Here is a 17,676-nt window from a genome sequence, read left to right on the forward strand (position 1 = left end):
AGAATACAATAATTGAGCAAATTTGCTGAATTTGGGCATGTGAACAGTAACCCTAATGGAGTTGTGTAATGTGGTTACCCAAATGGAGTCTGGCATGAAGTTCATGACTTCAGTCCGGCTCCACAGAACACTCTGGCCTTTTGCCAGATCATCTCCTCCAGTCACAATGTTAGGATCTAAGGGCATACTGTAAGTGGTTTTGGGGCAATTGGGGTTCCAAACATTGGTACCAACATCCCCAACCTAGGAGCAAAATCCTTATTCCCTGTGGGAGGCATTGTACACTGCTGCAGGTCTGCTGACTTTATTCCAATATGCTGTTTCTCATCTGTGACCCTACGATCCTAAGGACCCCAGCCAGGGGTCCCACGCTGGACAGGTATGGAAGAAATGACTGTGAATAGCTGTTGAAGACCAGTTCAGCCCACTAGAGGGAAAATGGAAGCAAATAGCTGGACCAATGTCCCTGAGTCTGCTTTACCAAGATGTCTTTCTTACTCTCTGTCCATCTCTTGGCCCTTAACAAGCCTGGGAGAAGACAGAGGTTACCTAGTCCTGAGGCTGAATACTTAGCATGACATTCTCTACCTGGAACCACAATATTAAAAGCATTTAGAGATTTCTGAGCTGTCACAGGACAGAGGGAAGGAGAAAAATAATGATAAGATAACCCAGGGATAAAATTCCAAATATTCTCTGAATCCTGGGGCAAAACTGTTTGTTTTTAACTCTGATAAAAATCACAGTAATTGGCCAGGCGTGGTGGCTCATGCCTGTAATCCCAGCACTTTGGGATGCCAAGACAGACAAATTACTTGAAGTCAGGGGTTCAAGACCAGCCTGGCCAACATGGTGAAACTCTGTCTGTACTAAAATACAAAAATTAGCCAGGTGTGGTGGCATGCACTGTCTCCTAGGAGCAATAGGCTGTACCATATAGCCTAGGTGTGTAGCAGCTGTATCATCTAGGTTTGTGTAAGCACACTATCTGAGGTTCACACAACAATCAAATTTCCTATCAATGTATTTCTCAGAATGTATTCCCATTGTTAAGTGGCACATGACTAGATATTAGAAGAAACACAGGCAATCTACACTTCGGGAAGCAGAGAAAAATTATCACCTGCTACTATTTTCCCTCATATTGTTGGTTATTTCAAAACTCTCTGGATATAAAGCTAGTTAGAAGGAAGGGTGATTTCTAGTTTGCCCAGCTTCATTTCCCCCAGGACAGTGGTTCCTGGCCTGAGTTCTTATGGGATAAAGGGAAAGAGTTCCTGGTTCTGTGTGTGTATTAGTTCGTTTTCACACTGCTGATAAAGACATACCCAAGACTGGGCAATTTACAAAAGAGGTTTAATTAACTTACAGTGCCACATCTCTGGGGAGGCCTCACAATCATGGCGGAAGGTGAAAGGCACGTCTCACATGGGGGCTGAAAAGAGAAGAGAGCTTGTGCTGGGAAACCCCCCTTTTTAAAACCATCAGATCTTGTGAGATTCATTCACTATCATGAGAACAGCACAGGAAAGACCTGCCCCCATGATTCAATTACCTGGGAATTCACGATGAGATTTGGGTGGGGACACAGCCAAACCATATCAGTGTGTATGTGTTGCGTGGGTGCATGTGCATGTGCATACAGGTGTGTGCATACATGAATGTGCATGTGTGTGTGTGTGTGTGTGTGTCTATGTCTAGGGTAGAGGTAGAGGACAGAGACCTGGGTCAGGCACCAGGATTTCAGGGTGAAACCTGATATGTGTTTTTCCTCTTGCTCTGTGTAAATATCTCCATGCTTGAAAATGAACCTCATGGGCCTCGTGCCAGGTATAAACAGCCCTGGACTGGGAGACCTGCTACCATAGAGGTGCTAGAGTAGGGTGTGGGTGAAGCGCAGAAGGTAGCAAAGAAAGCATAGGGGTGCACTATGCATGGGGTCCAAAGGGGGCTTTGTCATTGCCCTGGGGACTTGTTGTCCTTGGTTGGATTCTTCAGAAGCTGCATTCAATACCCAGCCACCAGTCTCCTTCCCTGACCTGATCCTATCCCACCATAGATGAAATACCAGGAGTCTCATCTTCTTTCTTCATGCTCCATGCTCTCTCAAACCTTCTTACTATCTTCTTTTTCTTATCACACCCCCAAACCAACTGAAGATCCCTCAGGGGGGTCCTGATGTCAGTAACAAGCAAATGTGGTCATTCTTGGGTCCTGCCTCACGACACTCCAGTTCTAAGTGATGAATAGTTACAGGACTGTTCTCAGTATTTCCAAACAGAGTATCTCCACAGGAACCCCCAAGATGTCCCAGGGAGTTTACATCAAGAAAATAAAGATTGAGAACAATGAGGCCTGGGCAAGGCCTCAGTGTCTTATCAAGTACCCCCAGAATCCAGGGATCCCAGACCAGAGTGTCCTGCTATACTACATTGGCCCATTTATGAGCTGCTGAACTCTGTAGCCCTATCCTCAACCCTAGCCAAGGATAGAGGACTCTAAAGATCACTAAGAACTTTTCCTTGCTTAACTTAATGGTTTTTCTGCACCAGTGCCAGAAGAGAGAGAAAGAGAGACAGTCCAACCTTGGGTATTCCTTTATAACAACACAAACAGACGAGACCAGCCGTAATAAAACTAAAAGTTAAACTTCCTGATTGATTCCTCCCACCCATCCTTGAGGTAATTCCTTTGCGGCTGAGCACAGATAATTAATCCTATCTGGGGGCATTTTCACTTGACCCTTGCTGAGAGGAAACCCAACCCATCAAAAGTGGTGACCCAGGATTCCACAAAGACGCTTCTCTCCTCTCCTTACCTTAACTGCCTTCTGCTCTCCCTGAAGACACAGATGACTGCTCAAGTGCAGGCTCCCATTTCCCAGGGCCCAAGCCCTCCTGCTTCGAGGGACCTACTATTCCTTTGCCTAGCCTCCCTGCTGGGTTTCCATATTCCCTGACATTCACAAGGTATTTGGGCACATTTCTATACCATACCACATCACACCATACCATAGAATTATCTTTGGTGAATTCAGTACCCAAGACAGGGCCAGCTATATAACTTGCAGGACTAAGTGCAAAATTCAGATGGGGTGGGCCCTTGTTCAAAAAGCAAGAAAAAAGTGTCATTAAAGGTACTAAAATAAAAGATTCCTTTTTCAAGGTATCATATTACTTAGCAAATGAAATGATGTAATAATAATTCATGACTAACATTATAAACCTATAAATTGCTCCCCAAACCTATTTATGGTAACACAATTTTATATAATACAATAAGCAATAATACTTTATTAAGTATTATTAAGATGGTATTTTGATTGATCATAATATTTTTCTGGATCACTTTTCTAAAAATATGTTTGTCAGGTCATTAAAATGTATAGCTTTAGCCACTTTAAAAACAATTAATTTTCAATTAACATAATTAAAAGCAATGTCAGTTGCTCTTGGCAAGTGTACAAAGATAATTTTTGGTATTTTTAAATTTTGAGAAGGATCATTCTACAGATGTGATTATTCCTGGACATGTTAAGATTATTTTTTAGATTGTGACAACATTAGAATAAATTTATGATAAGTTATTTCAAAATATAAATTTTAGTACATCTAGAACTGATGCTTCTTAAGAAACAATTTTTCTAAAAATATTTAACTTGTCATACAACTTAATTTCACATAAGTTGTATAATTTCAAATGTAAATTTAAACAACGGTATTTTAATGTTTCCTCTGACATTTTCTGTAATTTGTGGAAGTTGCACAGGAAACAAAGTGTCTTTATGGTTTGTCTATAATTTAAAATACCCATTTATACATTAATGCTATATCCTTGTATCTTCTATCACAAAAGAAAGTTAATTTTAAAATGTCTTCCTCATTAATAATTGGTTTATCTGAAGCTTCATAGGAAAATAGTATTCTTTTTCATTGAATATGACAATAGTTTATCTTAATTTTTATTTCTAAGCCTGTGGATATTCATTTTGTAATGTAGCAGTTTTCAAAAGCAAATATTCTAAACTCTTTGAAGAACTCTAATAATTCCTTGATATGCTTTATTGCAATGTCTTTGTTGCATTTTTATTTGGTAATAAGAGTACAGTTTTGTGATAAATGTACAGTTTTTAGCTACCAAAGTTTACTGCCCCAGCATGGAAAGTTTCTGTCCCATAGTTTAGGCCAAAGTGCAGATGCCCTGAAATGGGCTCTGGGTACTGATGAGGAGACATGTCCCACTGGGGTTCCAGTCTAGCCCCTCCTCTTTCTGAGATATGGCCAGTATCTCTTACTGCTGCTGCTGCCATAGCCAACACCAATCTGGGCCCATGTTCTGGTTCCAATTGTCCCTTCAAAGTCTCACAGTGCCTCAGGCTGCCCCAGGCACACGTGTGTGCTGGACAGCGGGCCTGGGCCCATGCTGCACGCCCTGCTGCCTGGCATATCTCCTCTGCCCATACTTGTGCTCCAGTGTACCATCAGACTGCACTCACAAAACACAAGTCCAAAGATGAAATTATAAGAATTGCAAGATGGCAACAGCAGAGCATTAAACCAGTCACGGACTCCTTGTGAGAGCAGGGTCCCACGCGACTGCACAGGCCAAATGCTCATGAAGCTGGTGCTGCCCAAAGAATTTGCTGCACAGGAAAGGGATTATATAATTTAGTCTCTCAAACCTGGATGCTTTTGAAAGTGCCAGACACACAATTAATAATCACTCTGGGGCAACAGGTATAAACTGGACCCATCCTGGACAACCTGGGGCACCTGATCCAACTAGGAATCCAACACAAGAGGCTCATATTCCCTGGCTGTGAGTGATCTTCACTTCTGCAATGGACCAGCTGTACACGTGTGTGAACATGCATAGGGTACTCCACACAGGAAACCTAAAATATGGTGTCTCAACCAGTTCCTCTCTGTCCATCTCCTTTTTACATGCTCGCATCTGAATTTACCACCATTCTCAGTCCTAAAGAACTGAAAACCTTGCTCCCTGTGTAAATTTTGCCCCAATATATTTGTCCTCTCCTGGCCTCACTGCCCTCCCAGCCTGGGCCCCAGAGTCCTTACCCTGATAATCTCTGGGGCACCTTCAACTGCTTTGACGTCCATCTTTCCATTTAACATGCCCAGGAAAAAAACCCAGCTCCCAGATACACCCCTCCACATGCTGTCTCTATTTCTCTACCTCTCTTGACAAGGACTCTAGAGAAAAGTTCACAATTGTGTCACTGAGAATCCACGGCTTTCCATCTCAGCGGAGCACCACCTGAGAACCCTTGAGCTCACCGTTTACCTTGGTACTCGTAAATGTCTTGCCTTAGATAGATCTATAAGCTGCAGGACTGATGTGGTAGGGAGATTTCTGGTGCCTTGGCTAGTTTCCTCAGGGGAATTTTGCTTCCGTGTAGTTTTTTCCCCCATCACTTTTGGTTAAAATCTGTGCCTCAAAGGCCAGCTCTTGATACTTGGTTTTCTTTGGCTTGCCTCTTATAGCCCTTTCCAGTCTCCCTTTGGGGTTGCAGACCTCAGAAATAGTGAAGGAAATTCTGTCCCTTAGGTTCTGATGTCCCACTCTGCTGTGAGGCTAGATGGGGCCAAATATTTGAATCCAATGTAGTTTGTGTGGTTCTTCCTTCTCTGAGTGCGTGGGTAGGTGCCCTCACAAAGAGTTTCAAATGGGAGGGTCCCCATTCCTACTATGGCACACTCTTGTAGTGGACCTTGCTTGATGGCTTGAGGATAGAGAGAATCTCATACCATGGCCCTGCCTTTGGGAAGAGGGTATTTGTGATATCACTGTTGTTCCTGCTGATGCCAAAGAGAAGTCCTGCTCCCTGCTCTGCACAGATTGGCAGTACCAACCACACTTTGGCTTTTCAAGGAAATAGAATACTATAGGGGGCAAGGGAAGTGGTGATCTGGGGTGTGGGTTTGAGACCTTATCCAGTCTTCATGACTTAGCACTCCCAGAAATAGATTTGTGCCCTATCTACCCTGGATTGCTTATTCCTCAAGCATGGCTGGAGCATTTGGGGAGGAATGCTTATTTATTTATTCATTTAAGACAGGTCTTGCTCTGCCACCCAGGCTGGAGCACAGTGGAATGATCACGGCTCCCTGCAATTTCAACCTGCTGGGCTCAAGCAATCCTCTCACCTCAGCCTCACGAGTAGCTGGGACTACAGTGTTCACCACCAGGCCTGGCTAATTTTTTTTTTTTTTTTTTTTTTTTTTTGTAGAATTGGAGCCTCACTTTGTGCTTTGTTGCCCAGGCTTGTCTCAAACTCCTGGGCTCAAATGATTTTCCCACCTTGGCCTCCCAAAGTGGTGGGATTACAGGTGTAAGCCACCATGCCTGGCTTCACTTATTTTTCTGTGTAGCTGTCCCTCCTTTAAGAGACCCATACCTTGAAGGGTTATGATACCTCCCTCTGCCTTTTCCCAAGCCCAAAAACCCTACTCGCCTCTGCTAGCTTCCCAGACTCACAACAAGTCTCAAGCTGGCCAGGCTGACCAGCTTATGCCAACCCTCAGCTGAGAGTGAATCCTGTAGGTTTTTGGCAGGAGAAGCAATGCAACCTACCCTCAGAAGTGAAGCTGTCACTGACTGGGAATCTGCTTCAGGAACAGGTTTAAGAAGCCATTGAAAATTCCTTCAAATTGTCTTCTAATCTCCACTTTCCAGAAGCAACAGCACCTTCTCAGGAGCATCAGAGGGCCTCAGGGATCACCTGAGTCAGGAACATGAGAATGCCCCAGCAGAGGTCGCTGGCAAGGCTGCGGCAGGGAAACACATCCGCTTGCCTTCTGAGGGGCTCAAAACCCTGCCACCTGCAGAGACTCTTAACTCTCCAGTGATGCCAGAATCTCTTTCTCATTTCCCAATGATGCCACAAAGAGTCTTTTCAAATCTAGCCAAGAATGAGTAGGACTGTTGGCCAAGCTTGGGAATTCACAGGGGTCTCTCTGCCAAAGGGTCATTGGTGGAATGCCTGCCAGTCTAGCATGAGCTCCAGTTTTACATCTGAAGGCCAGGAGGTAAAGGTGGAGATAGGGGTGGAGGCGGCCGGTAATGAAGTGTTGTTTTCTCTCCACCATGGGACCTTGGCACAAGTTCTACAGTGCAGGAGCTATGAAAGGCAAAATTTCACTGGGCTCAAAGAAATTCTTAGCTAAAAATTGTAGATGGGGTAGGGCGTTGATGCTAAGAGATCTGGTAGAAAGCTCTCTTCTAAAACATGTATTTATTTAAAACAACAAATATTTTATTTACAGGTTGTATGACTTCAATAATATATTCTTTCTCTCTCATTCAATTTCCTTTATATTTTTTTTCACCAGAGGATGAACACTGAATATCTTCAGTTTCTGGGTACTATGGACTGAATTGTGTCTCTGTCTCCTCTAATTTCATATGTTGAAGACCCAGCTCCCATTGTAATGGCATTAGGAGGTGGGGCCTTTGGGAGGTGATTAGGGTTAGACAAGGTCAGGAGGGTGGGGCCCACATGGTGGAATTACCATCCTCATAAGAAGAGACACCAGAGAGCTTGCTCTCTCTTTCTCTCTCTCTCTCTCTCTGTTTCTCTCTCTCACTCTGCCATGTGAGGACACAGCAAGAAGGTGACCGTCTGCAAGCTGAGAAAGGTGACTTCACCAGAACCTGCCCATACTGGCACACTCCAATCTCAGACTTTCAGCCTTTAGAATTTCGAGAAAATAAATTTCTGTCGCTTAAGCCACCTAGTTTATGATATTTTGTGATGGCAGCCCAAGCTAAGGCAGTGGGTGTGGATGGAGAGAGGACAATTTAGCATATGTGTAAGATGTGGGAGGTGGGCAAAACATTGGAAAAAAAGAACCAATAGTGAAAGTAAGAATAAAGAATGAAAGCACAAAAGCTAATGGAGAGCAAGATGTTCTGTCCAGTTGCTCTGAGATTTTAAAAAAACAGAAAATATGCCAAATTTTTTAGGGCACTGGCTTTCATTTTTGGCTACAAATTAAAATTACCTGAGGGGATCTGAAAAAAGCTACAGAAGCCTGGGCTCCACCCCAGACCACTGGAGAAGGAGCACCAGACATGGAGCCTGGATATGGATAGTGTTTTGTTTTGTTTTGTTTTGTTTTGTTTTGCTTGAGAAGGAGTCTTGCTCTGTCACCCAGGCTGGAGTGCAGTGGCGTGATCTTGGCTCACTGCAACCTCCACCTCCCAGGTTCAAGTGATTCTCCTGCCTCAGCCTCTTGAGTAGCTGAGATTACAGGCTTGTGCCACCACGACCAGCTAATTTTTGTATTTTTAATAGCGATGGGGTTTCACCATGTTTGTCAGGCTGGTCTTGAACTTCTGACCTCGTGATCCACCTGCCTTGGCCTCCCAAAGTGCTAGGATTACAGGGGTGAGCCACCACGTTCAGCTGGGTGTGGATAGTTTTAAAGCCCCTCCCCACCCAGGTGATTAAAATGAGCAGGGTGACTTGTGAGTCAGTGTCCTGCTGCTGGGATTCTCAAACTCAAATGGGCATCAGAAATGCCTCAGGGGGCTCATTAAAACACAGATTGCTGGGCTTCTTCCTCAAGGTTTCTCACTCAGCCGGTCTGAGGTGAGTATGAGAATTTGCGTTTTCGACAAGTTCTCAGCTGATGCTGGTCTGGGGAACCACAATTCGAAAATCATCGTCTTAGAGGAATAAATGCTGACCTTTTTTTTTCCCATGGAAATATGCATGTGTACTCAATTTATAAACTTGACTAGCTTAGTTGGTTCTCTCTTGCATGTACCTGTAAGCAAAAACAGAGTACCACTTGTAACTTCAAATCAGAGTTCTGCCCATTCTGTCTCCACTTCATTTTATTCAAGTTGCGACTGAGGAGCTCAGGCCATTTTTGGCCCTTTCCTACCCCTGAGGAGCCACAGTTCTTGCAGTTGGAGGATGGATTTACAATATGAACACTCATCTTTCCTCTACTCATGCATCCAGGGTCTGTCTTGCTCTATCGGGAGCCAGCAGGCTCTACCTTGAAAGATTCTCAAAGAACATCCCTGAGTCAGGGACTGACTGACCAAGGTGCTGAACCTCTCCCTCCTGTTGGGGGAAAAGTAGACTTGACTGGAGACATGGGTGGGAGATGAGACTGGGGAGGCTTGAAAGCAAGGCTAACAGAGAAGGATGGTGGTGGAGGTGGAGTCAGGGGAGAGGGAGTGTCCTTGGAGATGCCCTTCTGCAAGCTTTAGTTGGTAAGTACCTTCCCACCAACCCAACTCCCCACCCCTGGGGTGAGGTCAGGGAATTAGGAAGTAAGTTGAAGTCTCAGCTTTCACTTTCTGCACCCTGAACAGCTTGGTGATATTCACCTGACTACCTTAGCCAAAGAAACATCTTCAGTGCAATCCAGTGTGTGTGGTCTGGGATGACAAGGGAAGAGGTACTCTGGCGGAGTGCAACCTCTTCTTGAACATCCCTCAGGGCTCCAGCAGAGACTGAGTTTGAAAGGCCTACAGTTCCTCTTCTCTCCTTTTCCCATCCCAGCCTCAGAGGTATCCAAAGACCAGGTGTCCCTAAGACAGCTCCCCTGGGACAAGAGACAAGAAACCTGAATTCACTATATTTTCCTCTTTTTCTGAGTCAGCCCCTTAATAGGTTAACAAGGAACCCTAATAGGTTGACAAGAAAGAATTGGATGAGAAGGAAGAAGAAGGCCCAACACTGCATCTGGGTTACAAAAAAGCATTTTGAATTTGCAGAATATCAGAGATAATTACATGCCATCAGAAATAGCAAAATGCTTTCTGAAATCGATCATACACACACACAAACACAGAAATGCACACATGTAAATATGTGGAATGTTCTTTCTAGATGTAGATAATCAGAAGCTGACCATGGTAGACTGATGCTAAGTCAGAAACTCACTCTGTGGAGTGAGACAGAGGCTGTTATTAACAACAGCATCACAGAACTGGGCGTGAAACTCTGGAGCTCTGCTCCCAGCAACTCCCCTCACTTCACAACAGCTCTAAGGGTTGTATTGTTTTTTGTTACCTCCAGGCCTTTGTCTGGTGAAGAGTAGGTGGTACCTCTGTCTGTGCACTCAATCACACCCCGTTCTCTCTGGAAACACATGTCTTCCTTCTCTTTTGTGTGTATTCAACCTCTCCCTCTCAACAGAGTCTTCCCATCAGATGTAAAATATGCTTGTATCCTACTTCACTGCCGGACTCATCCATATTCACCACCTTTATTTTCTCACCTCCCATTCATTTCCCAGCCCACTCTAATTCACTTCTGGTTCTATTACTCCAGGATTCCAAGCCTCCTCTTATGTTTAATATTATTGATCAGCCCTTTCTTCTTGAACACCTCTCTCCTGGTTATCCTTCTATCTCCCTGGCAGCTCATCACAGACTCATCTTCCCCTCTGTGGCCCTTTAACACTGAAGTTCCCCAAGCCTGGTTGCAGGCCCTCTCCTCAGGCCTAGGCTGACCCATCTATCCCAAAGCTTCAATGAATCACTCACTATCAATGATTCGTCTCTTAACTAGCTGAACCTCAGCTCTGTATATCCAACCACCAACTTAACATCAGTTTTTGGCATCTCAAAAGCCTTCAAACAGCCAAACAGCCTGCTCTCATGATATTTTAATGCCAGTCTGATCCTTTTCCAAGATTCCCATCTTGGTAAACCAGCACTAACATCCATCCTTGGCCACAAGCCAGAAACCTTCGAGTTTTCCTTGATGACTCCCTCTCCTTCATTGTCCCACATAACCCATCACTTGGAGAATGTGCAAGTTCTGCCCCTTGGACCTCCTAAACAATTCACAGATCTTTCCATGTCCATCAACTATTTCCATGACCATCACCCTAGATCAAGCTTCCACCTCTTACCGTCTAGGCTACTCCTACATCCACCTGGGCTCTTTCCAATAAGGAATCTTTTCAAGAAGCTATTCTGACCATGCCATACCCTTTGCTGAACATGTCAGGGGCTTCCCATTGCACTTAGGATAAAAAGATTTTCCTAATCTTTTTGGCCATTTGGCCTAACATGGCCAATATGGCTGTCCTACATTTGGTCCCTTTACCAATCTTCCTGACTTCATCTCATAGCTCCTTCTTCCTTGCTCCTCCAGCAGAGCTGGCCTTTCCTGAATTTCTCCATCTTATCCTGCTTAATCTCATCACAGGACCTTTGCATGCAAAGTTACCTCTAAAATATTCTCTGTCTAGTCAAACCTATTCCCAGCTCAAGTGACAGTTCCTCAGGGAAATCTTTTCTGGCCTTATTAACTAGTGTATTAATTGGTTTCATAGTATTATGTATCCTTAACAATTTGTATTATAAAACTGATAATTTTGCGTTTACTGTTATTACTTTCATAGTACAGTGATTAAATCTGTAAACTCTATTGTATTGCCTGGCACTGAATGGGCATGCAATAAATAATTATTGCAGGAATAAAGGATGGAAGGAAGGAAATTAAGAAGGTAGAGAGGGAGGGAGAGAGGAAATGGGAAGAGAATGAATGAATAATCATCTGTATGTTCGCTTTCAGAATCACCAGAAACAGGCCAGCCCCACATGTAATAGGAAAGCAGTTTACCTGAAATCATTCATTTATTCAACGAATATTTGTATATTCATTATTAAAGTAACTTACTTGTTTCCGATCGTGAACATAACTATTCCTCTCGGAAAACACGAGAAAATACCCAAAGTATAAAAGAGAACCAAGTCACCCTTTATTCCATAGTCCAATGATGAACCATTGTTAACATAATTTGGTGTATTTCTTTCCAGGTTTTTTCTGTGTGTATATACAGTATCTAAGCGGGACCATTCTATATATAAGACTTGTTTCTTGCTTCTTTCTTTTAATGATATATTGTGAACATTTTCCTATGTTGTTAAGAATTCCTTGAACACATGGCGTTTAAATTGCTAAAATGTATTCTACCGCATGGATGTAGGTAATTTAAACGCCTTTCCACCCGTTGTTGGATATTTAAAGGGCTTGTCAATTTATCGCTTCTGTAACATTTACACGCTTTGTGGGGCCTCAGAAGTAAACCAGGTAATGCAAGGAATCTGAGAAGAGGTGAATTTGCAAGGAATCTCGGGGGAGGTGGATTTTGGAAAAACTGGAGGCAGCTTTTCCCGGGCAGCTGAAGAGAACACTTATCTCTCTGTAGGTTGCTGGGACCCGGACAGGTGTCCACAGAATGGAACGTATTGTCAGTCAAGGTAACCAGCTCTTCATCACTCAGGTGTGTACCGGAAGGGGGTGCCTGTTCGCTGCGCAGGTTAGGCCTAAGCGCACCTGCCCTTCAAACCCTGTGCCAACGAGGCCCGAAGGCTTAAGCTCTGACCTGGCTACCGCCGCCAACCAGATGCGGTCCCCTGGGGCCACGCGCCGCCACGTGCCGCCACAGGGCCCGCCCCTCCCGCTCCAGGCCACGCCCCTCACCCACAGTCCTCGGAGGCTCTCTCCGCGGCTCCGCCTCCAGGCGACCTCCGCAAGTCCTCTCGGAACCCCTGGAGTAGCCCCGCCCCCGCAATCCGGGCCCCGGGGCTGCCCCGCCCCGCCGGCCGCTCGGGAGGCGCGGGGGCGGGGCCCTGCGCGATGACGTGCGCGGGCGTGCGCGGTGACGGCCCGCGTCCCTGTTACTCAGCGGAGCGGCCGAGGCCGGACAACGCGGCTTGGATCGCGGAGCCGCGAGCAGCGCTGGGTAACGGCCGCGGCGACCGCCTGGACGGCCCCTGTCCCCGCTGGCGGGCTTCCCTGTCGCCGTTCGCTGCGCTGCCGGGTGAGTGCGGCGGACGCCGCAGGGCCGGGGCGGCAGGCGGTCCCGTCGTGTTTATGTTATTGTGCCGCTGCCGCCGCCGCCGCCTTCTCAGCCGTAACCCCCTTGTGGGAGTGGGGGCGGGAGCGCGCGGCGGGCGGGGGCGGCGCGGGAACAATAGCGGCGCGGAGGCGGGGGCCAGCCGAGGGGGCGTGGGGCTGCGGGACCTGGGCGCGCTCCGCTGCCCGCCAGCCCGCCTGCCGCCGCGAGCCCCGCCCGCCTGTCCTCTCGCGTCCTCTTCGCGCGGGTCCTGCCTCCGCGGCGGGAGACGAAAATGGAGCGGGGGAGGTGGGTGGCAAGTTCTGAAACACTTCGGCAAGGGTCGGACGGAGGTGTCTTTGCGGCCCGCCGCGCCCTGGCTGCCTCCGGGCCGGCGGGGAGCCGGGGAGAGCGCTTCTGCCGGCGGGTCCCCAAGCCTGCCCCGCGCCCATGGGGACCGTATTTTGCTTCTCGGTGGTTTCTTTGTGCTAACGTTCTAGGCGAACGCAGGCAGCAGCGCTGAAAAGGGCCGGGGTGGCCTGCAGCTCTGGGCTGCAAGGCAGAGCCCAGGCCCGTGGCTCGGGTGGGAGGTGTCCATCCAGCTTGGCCCGAGCTTCGGTGGTCAGCGCGCATTTCTCTTGAGGGTCACTCGGTGGTGACCTTTTGACTTTTTCACCCCACCCTCCCATCTCTTTGTCTCGCATTTGTGTTCCCGATTCAGAGATGGTAGAACCAAGTCCATTTTAAAGTACGCTGATGAACACTTTCCGTTTTTATTTCTGAAAGTTCCCCGCCTGGTCTTTACTGCGAATTTAATAACATGTTGACTACATGGCATTGTCCAGTGATTACTATTTTTACCTCTGAAATTCAGCGATCTTTCCAGTAGAATTCTGGTCCGTCAGTCCATTGTGTTTTGAGATAAGCATCCAGCAAGTACCTCCTTGGCAATTAGAACATCTGTTTTTTCATTCATTCATTCATTCACAGCTGTTTAGTACCGTACCCAGATGAAGAGGTTTGGTTTGAAGGTAAAGAAAAGTATCCTTTCATGGAAGAGGATGCTTTGACTGAAGTATAATAGATGGACCTTTAAATGAGACAATTACGTAAGTGATGTCTCTTAAGGAAGGTATGGTTATATTCTGGGTCATTTTTTAAGCAATGTATCTGGAAGTTCAAGTGTAATATTAGGAAGTAGAATTAGATTTGGTCTAAATATACAACAGCTTTTATTTATTTCTAAATTTTATTTTTTCCAGTCTTGCAGCCTTACAGTCATTTGTAATGGTTACCTCAGATTCCCCTGCTGTGGTTAACGTTAAACCTAGGAGGTCAGATGCTCTAAGTGAACATGTTTAGTGCTGTGCCCGACAAAAGCAAGCAATCAAAATGGGACTTCCTTGAGGGCAGGCCTGTCTTGCATCTGTTTCTCCACCACCTAGCCTGGAATATAGTAAGTGTTCAATGAAAGTCGGATTGATGAAAAGCTCTTTATAATTGATAATATTTAAAATCAAGCCTTAAAAAAAACCGTAATGTTCTCCATAAAGTTTTGGAAGCTTCATGCAACTGTCACTTCAGATGGCTAAATGGGCAGTTCTTGTACATTATCTGTTATGATGACATGGGCTTTTGAATCACGTGTAGGTCATTCACTGTCCTAAAATAAAATCTTGTCTAAATTTTTTTAAATATGATTAATAAAGTAGGTTGTGGAGTGTGTGTTTCTGTGTATGTGCTAGTTTATGTGTGTCTGTGTGAGTGCATGTACGTAATCCACACACAGGCACTCATAAACTGGTATTTCAGTAGGGGTCTAAAATGATTGCATTTATAATTTTGTGAATATTATTTGAAAGGTTTTTGGTGACTTATTTTGTGGAAAATTGAGGACAAAACCACATAAATGTTTATTAGAAATATTTCTGATATTTTAGAAATATTTACTTGAAATGTTTGGTTTTAAGTTCTAACTTGTATTAACACGATTGGTACAAAATATGAGCCTAAGACTCAAAATAATTGATTTATCGAAGTTAAAGCTCTTTTCCACTTACTAAATACAGTTTAGCGTTTGTTTTGGATTTGAAAGAATATGAAATGAGTGAACTAATTAATGAGTTTCTTATTATTTGCTGTGAAGTGGAAATGAAGAAATAAGAAAATGATACTTTTTTAAGATGAGGGTTGAAAATCTTTGAGATACCAAAGTTTTATTGCTTTACATAGTTAAGGTATGTCATTCTAGTAGGGGTTACTGACAATCCTTTGGCAGTAGCTCACAGGCTGTGTAAAGAACCAGAGTTGTGTTATTTTGTTTTCCAAATTGTTGGTTTTTAAAAATAGCTTTATTGCAATTTAATTGACATAAAATTCACCAGTTAGAGTGTATCTATTTCAGTGGTTTTTAGTATATTCACAATGTTGTGCATTGATCACCATCACCAATTCCAGAACATTGTCATCAACCCAAGAAGAAACATCATATCCATTAGCAGTCACTCTGAATTTCACTTCAAATTATGCTTTAAAGTAAGAGATATAGCATCGATTCTGTTAGTAAATATATTCCTTTAATAAGTGTGAAAAGGGCTCCTTTTAAATGTCCTGTCCTGGCAGAATAGGAAACTATATCCTTCATACTCTTTTACATCCTGGGGGAAATGCCATTTGGAAAGGAAATTAGTGCAAGAATAAATTGTATACAAATTAATGTGGTTAGAATCTTAACTATTTGCTCCGTGCCTGATATTATCAAAGTGACCTTGTGAGGATGAGATGTTCAATGAAACAACTTGAAGTAATTTGTTGTTAAATGACTAGTCCCCAACTATCCTAGTACTAAGAGGTTGTTGAATAGGAGCCTGCTTCTTGTTGGTCTGCTTTGCGAGCGGGTTGAATTTTGACATATTTGAGTCATCTACATGGTTGAGATGCTTTGTTGCACGAATAGAAATACAAAATAGTGTCTGACATTAGGATTCCAGTGCTCTAGAGGTCTCTGGTCAAGTCAGTGGTATGGGTAGTAGCTTTTCTGATTCATGTAGTCCAAGGAAGTCATTATAACCACATAGCTTTATATATGAATCATTTGCGTATGTCAGAGAACTGTGATGCTGATTGTCTTAATCATGAGCTCTTTACCTGAACATTTAGAAGCCTTGCATTCTTACTCTTAATGCAGGTTAAGTTGAACTTTGATTTCAGAAGTGAGTTGACTGAAAGGTAACAGGAGTATTGAAATGAGTTATCCTGTCATTCAGGTCAATAGGTGGAGCTAGAGCAATCCAGGAATCAGACCTAGGTTCATTTCTCAGTTCTGCCATCTGGACTTTGTCATCAAGTTCTGGAGCTTTAGGCAAATGCCTTAATGTTTTTGGCTTTAAAACTATAAACCGAGGCTGTCAGAACTTTTTTTTATAGAAGGCTTGTTTCTCAGATAGGTGGTTCTTGAGAAAACATACTAGGACAAAAAGAGCCCTTCTTGGGTGATAATCAGAAGCCTAAGTTAAGAACAGTAGTCAAAGTTAGGATTTTGTAATTTTCAGAAGCCAAAAAAATTGTTGAGTTGAATTTTTTCTTTAATATCCAGACTTAGAAAACAAATGGAAGTCTTCACCATAAGCTAGAGATTCTTGGAAAGGTAGGTTTTTATTTATTCCACAGCATCATGCCTTCTCATGAGACCCTATGCTCTCAGAGACTTTGTGGAAGACATAAAATGAGTTCATTATCCTCAGGAAGCTTATAATCAAGGATGAGACTGAAGGCATCTCTAAACAGTTAATTTATGCTCTTTTAAAAGGTATATGAAAGGGTTCCCGCCAAACAAAAGCCCACTTCACATCTCTGTGCAGGCCAAATTTCACTGAAATCCATTTTTTAAAATTGTGTGTGTATGTGTGTGTGTATGTGTGTGTATGTATGTGTATGGAGAGAGAGAGAGAGGAGACACCTTTTTGGAAAACTTAGTAGCTTCCATTCTTTTTCTTGGAGGTGGGTTATATCACAAATACAAGAGATACCTGTGTTTCCTGTTACCCTTTATTATATTTCAGATTTAGTTAAAATCTGCCATTCTTTAGAAAGTTAAGGAACTCAAACCTTACAATGATTGCTAGCGTGGGTTTTAAGGTCAGTCCTGAGTTCTAATCGTGCTCCAATCTAACTAACTGTGATATAGGCTAGTTCAGGTTACATAACATATTTGGGTCTGTTTTATTGTCTGTCAAATGAGAATAATAATAGCACATAACCTCATAGGGCTGTGAGGTTTAAATAAGGCACTGGTGTGGTGGCTGGAATGCTAGATATATGTATTCAGGTAGTTTTTGCTATTGTTATCACTTATTTTTAACTTTGAACAAACATAAAATGCCAAGTAAACGTCAAACCAGTTTAATGCACATTCTAATGTGCACAGTTTAGTGTCCATTCTAATTCTCCAGAATATGCCATTTGTTTCACTCTGCATCTCTGGGGGGTTTATTTAACATTCGATCATCTCATGTAATCTGAATTGACTGAGATGATTTATATTAACATTTGGACCAGTAATCCTCTCTATCTTAAAATTTGGAAATGTTCCAAAAGCAAATATTGAAGGGAACATATTTGCCACTTTCACGATTTTTTGCCTTTTCCCACAGGAGAAAATTGCCTAAGCTTTCCTAGGTTTGTTATAGACATCTAAAGGAATGAGAATTTAGGAGCTATGAATAGCTTTATCATGTGACACATTTGAAGAAAATGGAATGCTGTTACATCTTTTAAATTTAGTGTTATTGGGATCTTTGATTCTGCGAAGATTGCAAATTTGTCAGAGACCTGGTAACCA

At 43.8% G+C, this 17,676-nt stretch overlaps 1 protein-coding gene across 28 annotated transcripts in view; it reads left to right on the forward strand.

Annotated features, from left to right (window-relative positions):
• Positions 1–12,634: 12,634 nt before the first annotated feature.
• The window catches only part of MAPK8 (mitogen-activated protein kinase 8), a 129,345-nt gene continuing 124,303 nt past the window's right edge, over positions 12,635–17,676 (forward strand). For 14 of the 28 annotated variants that reach the window (XM_063669867.1, XM_063669865.1, XM_054503480.2 and 11 more), the window contains exons 1-2: positions 12,685–12,821; positions 14,099–14,292. The gene's annotated coding sequence lies outside the window, so the exon portion shown is untranslated. Of the gene's footprint in view, positions 12,822–14,098; positions 14,293–17,676 lie in introns of all 28 variants that reach the window. The other 14 variants (XM_054503481.2, XM_054503479.2, XM_054503467.2 and 11 more) reach the window with 10 other exon arrangements.

This window comes from Pongo pygmaeus, chromosome 8 (assembly GCF_028885625.2).
Source record: "Pongo pygmaeus isolate AG05252 chromosome 8, NHGRI_mPonPyg2-v2.0_pri, whole genome shotgun sequence".
NCBI classification, from domain to species: domain Eukaryota; kingdom Metazoa; phylum Chordata; class Mammalia; order Primates; family Hominidae; genus Pongo; species Pongo pygmaeus.